A 10,345-nucleotide genomic window follows, 5' to 3' on the forward strand; every position below is an offset into this window, starting at 1 on the left:
CATCCTAGAAAACTGTGAAATGAAAACAAGAAACAATAAAGGGTAGGGAAAAGAGTAGGCTTCAAGTAATGTGTCACTTTATTCTTCTTAGTAAAATATTTCAGTGATATTCTCCATATCCCCTCAAAATTTTTCTGCTAGTATATTCTGAGGGGGAAAAATGGAGTGATTTTGTTAAAGGTTCTTTCGAGTATAAAGTACAAACTCTTATCTGATACAACTTTCTGAGTCTCACAAGCATATAATAGAGTTAAAATTCCCACCCAGAAAGATTTCTTAAAGAAATTTCTAATATTTCTACTTTAATCTGTAGATAGAACTAGAACAGAGTTAAAGTAGGGATATAGGAACTTTGGAAGAATTCTTAACAATCTGTAGCAATCAGAGAAAAGTACCATTATTGGAAACATAGCTAGACATCCTTACTCTTCTGTGTGATACAATAAATCTCACTTAGACTTTTTTTTTAATTTATTATGCACCTGCCTCTCCTTAGGACCTCATCAAGATATGCACTTTTCATGGCTCCAGTGACACCTTCATTTTTTTTTTAACTTGACCAAGAGAGAAAAACAAAACATGAGGGATGGGAGTGGTGGCGATCAGTGATCAATAGACCAGTTGTAAAGAGTATCAGTTTGGCTTTTATCAATTCGATCAATCATCAATAAAGGCCTTCCATCATTTCTCTCAAATGTAAGTACAAATAGGTAGGATAATAGACAGAGTGCTAGCCCTAGTGTCAGGAAAAACTGAATTCAACTCCAGCCCCAACCCTTTGTGACCTTTAAAGGGATTCGAGAGACAGTTCTGGGTAACTTAATAATTTTATTAATAAGTACAACAGGTTATTAATAAAAGGATGGTCATTTGGTCATGTCTCCAAGTACAAAGACAATAATGACAGTAGGCTCACAGTTTGTTTTTTTTGGGGGGGGGTGGGGTTTAGGCAATTGGGGTTAAGTAACTTGCTCAAGGTTACACAGCCAGTTATTTCTGGGTGTGGTGCTAAGTATCTGAGACCAGATTCAATCCCCAGGTCATCCCGACACTGGGGCCAGTGCTCTTACTTGCTCAGCCACCTGGCCGCCCCTAAGGCTCACAGTTTTTATGGCTTTCTGATGAAGGACTGATGTCACCCATCATCTTGTCACCTTTGGATAAAGAATATATGTCTATATTACACCATTCCCAGCCATACCAGACCATTCTCAGCAATATCAAACCACTTCCAACCTTGGACTATCTAGACAAAAGGATCTGTCTCTACCCGAATTTGAGTAGTAAACAATGGGTTTCCCTCTCATAGATTAAATGCTCTCAAAGGATGTGTGGGGTCTGACAAGGCTTGGGGAGAGTTAATGCAATTTCATTACTGTAATGTCCTTCAAGAGAAACTGAACTTTTTTAAAATGAGAAAATTAAGAAGAAGAGGAGAGTCTCTGATTATCCCCAAGATATTGATTATTAATAATCACTTCTCATACCTTACTAGTTATCTGTCCCTAAGGAAGTCACTTAACTTTTTTTTTCAGCTTTGGTTGTCTCACCTATAAAATAGGAATAATGATAACATTTACTTGGAAAATTTTGAGATCAAATAAGATAACATTTTGTAAACCTTAAAGCAGTATAAATGCTAGCCATTGTTTTTTGTAATCCCATGATAATGGTTTTATGCCTCCTCATACACCCGCATGCTCATTTCAATGACTTTTATGACTTTTCTTTTCATTTTTTTGCAGAATTGCAAGAAGTCACTTTAGTTTAACTCATGCCTCCTGGTAAAACTGAAAATTTTCTCAAGTGGCAGAAGGCTTCTGCTTTCATCAGTTTTATTTTTTCTGTAGATCTTGACATGCTCCAGCAGGATTCTTTTTAAGCTCTCATTCACTACTTTTCTCCCTCATAGATGGAAAGTCTTTCTTTTAGTAACACAACCTAAATTGAACAGAGGAGGCCATGGGCCAACAAGGAAGGAAACATTGTGATTAGGAGCCTTTACAACCCCACAGACCCCCAGAGGGCCTGGTTGAAGTGAAGGGAATATAAACAAATTTTAAAAGCTAAGAGACAAGGCCTGAGCTTGTTTGAATTCGATGTTACTAAGCACTTAAGTGGCCAGTCATTTGGATTTCTTTGTATCTGAGTCCTTCTCATTCATTCCCCTACTTTTATTCATATTCAGAGTGAAGGCTGCAGGAACAACACAACAAAAAGATACCCCTGGAGTTAATGCTCAACAGATGTGAAGGAGCTGTAGCTGTTCCTCTGATTTTCCAGTGAAAAGGAGGTGGCCACTTGAAGCAGTTTTGAAACATAACCAACACTCAGGCTGTTTCTGCAGCACAAAGCAAAACAGATATTTCCCAATTATCTGAGCAATGTGATCATAACAGAATGCCAAACTAAATAGCCAATGCCTTTTTTGCTTTTCTTTATATACCTGACATTAGCACAAAGCCTGGCTTATAATAAGTGCTTATTAAATGTTTGGGGTCTGTGGGATTCTGGGAGGACCAGCATCTCTGGAGTGAGGACACAACAAGTGTCCACTTTGACCCAACTCTCACCTGTGGTCCCAAGACCTGTCACTTGTGCAACCCCACACTCTAGATGGGCTAAACCAGTTTGAAGGTCACTGACAGGCCTCAAATCCATTTTGTGAGTTAGGGGAAATGTCTACCCCAAGCTTGTGAAGACTACTTCCAGTAGAATTGGCAGATGTGAACAATTTGTTCCAACTGCCAGGAAGGCTGTGGAAGCAGGTGCTGTGGAGTGCTTAGAGCTCCATCAGACTTCAAAGATGTCACCACCTGTACCGCAGCCAAAGTCAGTCACCTTGACCTCTGCCCTGTCACTGTCACAACTCTGCCTCACTTAAATCCAATTCAGTGCAAGTCATCACCTGGGATGTCATTGTTTCTCTTCAAAAATGAAAAAACAACAACAACAACAACAACAAATTGACTGACTCACTGAAGACCACAGTGTATTCTTTTCTCTTTCTATGCCTGTAGCAGCAAGCACTCCAGCATCCCCAGGGTGGCTGCCAACACGGGTTCTTAGATCTGCTTTGCTAAGGGAAAGCAACTCAAAATGGGTTAACAAGCTTACTTTAATCAATCAAACATATATCGTTTACATAGTTCAGGGGGAAAAGGTCAGCACCCCGAACTTCAGAATATACAGAGGTTACAAGCATAAGTTACAAAAACATTTCAGCAGACAGGCTTCCAAACTGTCCAACCATTACATACATCCATACCAAGTCACAGTTACCAGAGAGGGAAGCATTAACATCTGGGTTTTCAAAGCCAGGGGTGCTCTCAACAACGGCTGCGCAGCGTCTCATCTGGTCAAATCACAAAACACTTCTCAAAGTGAGCCCCAAAGCAAAGCCTCACATCAGGGCTTATATAGCCTTCTCCTGGCTCAGAGAATGTAATGACCTTCTTGATCCACTGCCCAATCACAAAGTATCTCCTGAGGAACAAGCCTCCCACCACAGGTTCCAGGTGCACTTAAGCCTAGGGGCAGGGAAGCTCTTAAAAATTTGCATTCCTATAACAATGCCCTGGCATACCTCCATATACCACATTTCCTTCCTCTTTCATTTTTGATAAATTCTGACTTAAAGAAGTCTTTTAATTATCAAAAATAATAATATATTAGATTTTGTGTTAGAAAGATCTTAGAGATCATTTAGTTCAAACCTTTTATTGTAAAGATTAAGAAACTAATCAGAGTAGTTAAGTGACTAGCTGAAGTTCATACAGGTAGTTAGAAGAGCTAGAACTAAGTCTGGTATGATGGTTATCGAATTTATAATGAGAGAGACATTTTGGTTAGATATTGTGGCAACTGTGAGATCTTGAGCCAGTCATGTAATCCCCTTCAGCCTCATCATTTTTTTTTAATCTGTAACAGAGGAATAATAATAATAATACCTTGCCTGTTTACAATACAGTAATATTTTGAGAATCAATGAAGTTAATATCATGTGAAAACATGTTGCAAATCATTAAGTGCTATAGAAATATAAGGCATATTTAAATGTAAAGTATTGTTCATTATTGTTGCTGTCATCTTGAAATTTTGGTATTAACTAGCCCTGGAGAGTTTACCATTCAAATCTTCAAGGAAAGGACAGGAACTGAACCTGGGATTTGACTAGTATGGGTAGGCAGAGAAAGAAAAGCTTTTCCCAAATGTTTTCAATTTATAGTCTTTCTTGATCAGAGCCCTATAAGTTAAGTGACTTACCCCAGATCATATGATCTTATAGCACATGTAAAAGCGAGGTATGGACCCTGCTATTCCTATCTTCAAAATCACTTTGCCTTTCTATTATGCCAGACTTCCTCTTAATCTCATGGAAATCCCAAATAATTCACAAAATTAGAAGAAAAACATCTGAAATTCACAGCCAAATAAGAAATGAGCTGTGGAAACAATATTTTCCAAAATCCTTGTTGTTTAACTGTACTATATATGGTTTCAATTTTAGAAACATCAGTAAGAATGTTTAGTCCAAAAAATTCCCTTTAATATTGTAGAAACAAACTTTTTTTTTCCTTTTTTTGTTTTTTTAAATTAATTAATTTACTTTTAGTTTACAATATTCAGTTTCACAATCCCTTGAGTTTCAAATTTTTTCCACTTCCCCTTCCCCCCCCCCCCACTCCATGGCAGCATGCAATCAAATATAGGATCTACACATACCTTCACATTAGTCAGATTGTAAAGGATTATAACCAATGGAATGAACAATGGGAAAGAGGAAACAAAACAAAACAAAAAAAGAAAGAGAGCAAGTCTTGGCTTCAATCTGCATTCAGACTCCAGAGTTCTTTCTCTGGATGTAAATATCTCTTTCCATCATGGGTCCTATGGAGATATCTTATAAACTTACATTGCTGGAAGGAGCCCAGTCCATCAAAGTTAGTCGTCACACATAAAATATGTCTGTAATTATGTACAAATTTCTCCTGGTTCTGCTCTTCTCACTCAGCATCAGTTTATATATGTCTCTCCAGGTTATTATGAAGTCTGTCTGCTTCTCATTTCTTATAGCACAATAGTATTCCATTGAATATATATCCCACAACTTGTTCAGCCATTCCCCAATTGATGGGTATCCCCTTCATTTCCAATTCTTAAGAGCTGCTATAAATATTTTTGTACATACATGTGTACTTCCCACTTCTAAGATCTCTTTGGGATATAACCCTAGAAGTTGTATTGCTGGGTCAAAGGGCATACAATTATTTATAGCCCTCTAGGCAATTCCAGATTGTTCTCCAGAATAGTTCACAATTCCACAAACAATGCATTAGTGTTCCAATTTTTCTACATACTCTCCAGCATTTATCATTTTCCTGTTTTGTCATCTTAGCCAATCTGACTGGTAAGGTATGGTACCTCAGAGTAATTTTGATTTGCATTTCTCTAATCAATAGTGATTTAGAGCATTTTTTCATATGCTTATAGATATCTTTAATTTCTTCCTCTGAAAAGTGCCTGTTCATATCCTTTGACCATTTAACAATTGGGCAATGACTTGTATTCTTATAGATTTGACACAATTCTCTGTATATTTTAGAAATGAGGCATTTATCAGAGACAATATTTGTAAAAATTCTTTCCCAGTTTTCCACTTCCCTCTTAATCTTGGTTATATTGGCTTTATTTGTATAAAAACTTTTCAATTTAATGTAATCAAAATTATCCATTTTGCATTTTATAATGCTCTCTAACTCTTGTTTCATCATAAAATCTTCCCTTCTCCATAAATCTGACAGGTAAACTATTCCTTGCTATCCCAGATTGCTTACAGTATCAGTCTTTATACCTAGATCATGCACCCATTTTGACTTGATTTTGGTATATGGTGTTAGATATTTGTTTATGCCCAATTTCTGCATACTATATTCCAGTTTTTCCAACAGTTTTTGTCAAATAGTGAGTTCTTATCCCCAAAACTTGGGTTTATCAAACAGTAGATTACTATAGTCATTGACTGCTAAGTCTCCTGTACCCAATCTATTCCATTGATCCACTAATCTATTTCTCAGCTAGTACCAAGTAGTTTTGATGACTGCTGCTTTATAATACAGATTGAAATCTGGTATGGTTAAGCCACCTTCCCCAGCATTTCTTTTCATTAATTCCCTTGATATTCTTTACTTTTTATTCTTCCAAATGACTTTTGTTACTATTTTTTCTAGCTTTATAAAGTAGTTTTTTAGTAGATTGATTATGGCACTTAGAAACAAACATTTTAAAAACAAATATGAAGTTTGAGGAGTGAAATCAGTGAAATTCTACTTAAGGTACTTTCATTAACACTCATATTGATGTTTATTCTATCTCAGTAGTTTTTGAAAGCTATCATATGGACCTAGCTCTTGATTGAATAATTAAGTAAGGTTTTCTTATGTCTTGGAACCAAATCAACATGTTATTGAAGTTCATCTGTTCAGCTTTCCATAATACAATATAATACAAATTTATCAAAAAATGTGAGAAAAACTAAGAAAGGTAATTAATATAAAGTGGGTAAAAATTCATGCCATGGAAATGAACATGTCATAAATAATACTGCTAATGTTTTTAAGAATTCTATTTTAATAATTTAACTTACATTTAAATAATTCTATTAGTTCATATTCATTTTAATGTTTTATTTATCTTCTAGATATTACTAGAGTCTTAAACCTTCAGACATATTGAACTATTATTCTTTGGGTATGACTATTAATGGACTAGTATTTATTAAGTGTCCAGGATGTGGTCAGCACTGTGCTAGACACTGTATACAAATACAATGACTGAAAGAATTTCTGCTTTCAGAGATCTTCCATTCTAATGGGGAGACAGGAAGCACATATAATAGCATATACATATTAAATAAGGAGAATAAATACAAAAAAAGTTAAATAGAAGGTAGTTTGAAAGGGAGGATACTAGTAGTTGGGAGGCAATGAGAAAGGATGCCCATAGACAGAGTGCTTGAGCTGCATCTCTCTCCCTCAGTCTGATGAACAAAACATTTTGTAGCTAGGGTGCTAGGGAAACAGTTTGAACCTGTACTTGAGAGGTTATCTTAAACATTTATCATGAGTACTCATGCCTCAGAAATCAGCAAGTGCTTTGAATCAGGGCTTGATTTTTTGGTTTATTGAGTGTCTTCATTCTAGGGTATCAAATTCTCAGCCAGTGGACTCATGGGGGCTTTGCAAAACTCAGGAGTGCAGCCAGAGCAAGATTTAAATGGCATTTGGAAGTATTTAACAAAATAAGTAAACATATAATACAACATAGATACTGCTAATTGATGGTTTTCTAAGACAACGTGCCACCCCCAGCAATTAATTTTGAGTTTAATATCTTTAGATTTAAGAAAGTGAGGGAGAAAAATGTTAATAATACAGATTAAACTTTAAAGTTGTGTGTTTATGTGTGTGTTTATTTATTTACTTATCCATCTATTTATTTAGTCAGTTAGTTAATTTTTTGGACAGCCATGTTAAACATTTACCCATGTCTAGTACCAGATGCCAAAGCATTAGGTTGAAAAGTTTTATAAAGTGGGGGTTTGTCTTCACTGTAAATCAGAACAGGTCATTTATCCTTCGTGACCACAAAGCTGGAAATTTAACCTAGCTGAATCAACATGGTAACTTGATAGAGAGAGGGGAGGCAGCATGTACAAGGCAAGGCAGATCACTAATACTATCTTGGCCACCATCTCCTCTCAGACCCTAATATGGATGGCTTAACACACTGAATCCAAGAGGCCTTGAAAAAAACAATACTTCTGATCTAGGGTCTTCAAATATCATCCTGACACACAATCCTTGTGGCAATACTACCTAGAAATTACTCTTACAGTTGCTATAGCCAGTGGTATTGAAGACCTAGAAAAGAAAATTCTTGTTATCAGTATCTTTGGCATTGTTTAATGGTTCAACATCAGAAACATATATGATTCTATCAGTGGAAATGTGATAAAAGAAGACTCATTATGAACATCTGCTCTATTGCTTATCCGTAAGGACATTGGGACCTTTCTGTCTGACTTGCAGCTGAAACCTTCTATATCCATTGTACTTCCTATTAGAATGTGAGCTCGTTGAGAGCAGGTAGTGTTTTATTTCTATATCTGTATCCCCAGCTCTTTGCTCATAGTAAGCACTTTAAAATACTTTATTCAATCATTTATTCAGTTCATTCAATGAAGATTTCATAATTTCTCTTCACTCAGGATCAATGCACATACCCTGTTCCTTCACACCATATAATCAATATATAATCTATGTCCTTTGGTAGACCTTGGCCAATGTATGAAGTAATCTCAAGTTTTTACCCTTTTCAACTGTTACAACTTATCTCCCATCATCATCTTTATAGTGGATCTCTAGATGTACAAGGCCTCCTTTACCCAATAGATTTTCTGTTGCAAATATTATACAATCTTTCCTTTCCTGACACTCCTGAAAACTGATTTATCCATACCTTAGTCCCTTATGAATTTTCTCTGTTACACAGCAAGAGGTACAAGAGAATATTAGTAAGCTTACCTGCATGTTTAATGGATTATTTGGCTAATTTGTTATTTTATTCTTGTAAGTAAGCAAACTTAACCCAATTCAACAAAACAACAACACAAACCCTTAAGGAATGTTTTTGGCCTATACCTTCAAAGAGCAAAGACTAGGTATGTAGATAAACCTTGAAAGATCATTCCCACTGATCTTTCCCCTTCCCTCTGGAATTTTTGACCTGAAGAAAATTTAGCCACAATTTAAGAATATATAATGATCCCAAATGCTATAACCTTGGTTCTTTCTTTTCTCCCCATATATACCCTGGTCATGAAGCCCTTTTACCTTTCAATTTTCCCAATTCTTTCTTTAGATCCAGGAAATGGTCTTTTAAAATGTTTTTTATTGCCAATATAATTACTTAGGAGATCAAGGACAGAGTGATCCATATGCATATACATATATGTATATAAGTATAAATATATAAACACATTTATGTGGTTATAGGTCATTCAGTCATTATCTATTCTTCCTAACTTTGTGTTCTCTGGAAAGTTGATAGTCATGTCATCTACTCTTCCTTCAGTGGGAATTCCCCTACTGGTTAAGCAAGTAAACCAGGTCTATGATATCTGCCCATTTATGTTTCTTGTTGAGGACTTCTACCTCTATAGCTGACTGGCAATGAACATGGTTGAGTTATTTAGAATTTTTAATTCATGGAACCAAGATCGACCAGGAAAATATATTAGTTATACATTCAGAAGACTTGGGTTTGTAGTTCCTCTGTTATTTGTTTTATCCTGAACAAGACACTTCATTACTCTTGGATTAAAGCTTCCCCCTTTGGGGCAGCCAGGTGGCAGGCACAGTGAGTAAGAGCTATGGCCCCAGAGTCAGGAGACCAATCAGTTCTGGGCTCATATACTTAACACCCACACAAAATTCTGGCCGTGTAACCTCGAGCAAGTTACTTAACCCCAATTGCTTTAAAAAAATTAAAAAAAAAAAAAGCTTCCCCCCAAATATGAAGGAGTTGGACTTCATACCTCTATGTTCTTTCTATAAAACCTATTTAAACTCTCAAGACAATGGTGGCATGTAGGCAGCAACAAACGCCTGCTTTCACAGGAGGCTGGCTTCATCCATGACAGATTGGCTGAAAAAAAAAAAGACTAGGGGGGCTAGATGGAAACATAGCTGAAAAATGTTTCTTTTGGGGGGTGGGTTGGGTACATGTGATCTCCATGTTTCCTAAATTTTTTTTTACCTTTATCTACAACTACAGGTTTCTGGAAAACAAAAGTTTGCTATAAAGGAAGAATGTAAGGGAGCTTGACCTGAACATATTCACAAGATAAAATGATACCATTAAAGGTATGACACAGACAGTCACCACATTTTCTCAAATAAAGGGTTAGCCTTCTTCGGGGCATCATTGTTAAATCAATATTCTGATTTATTTTGTTCCCCTTTCGCCCTTCAGTTGTTCAAAGCCAATCATATTCCAGGTGGCTTAACGTGTTGTTCTCTATAACACTGGTAATAACCTTCTAAAAATACCAGTTGTGTGTTGCTTTTATAAAAAAAAATGTTAGGTCTTGTCTAGCCTGTGTTATCACATTATCCACAAATACAAGCATCATTAAGTTTGTGGTATGATACTCAAAACCCATTAAAGCAGAAATTACTTACACAGACTGGAGGAGATATATGTGGGTGTAAAAACATAAATATTCTGTGAGCAATGCATACCCAAATGCCTTCCATCTCCACACCATTTCATTTCAAGGAAA

This window comes from Petaurus breviceps, unplaced genomic scaffold (genome assembly GCF_028583685.1).
Source record: "Petaurus breviceps papuanus isolate PSGF00001 unplaced genomic scaffold, PetGlider_PUasm1.0 90683, whole genome shotgun sequence".
NCBI lineage: Eukaryota > Metazoa > Chordata > Mammalia > Diprotodontia > Petauridae > Petaurus > Petaurus breviceps.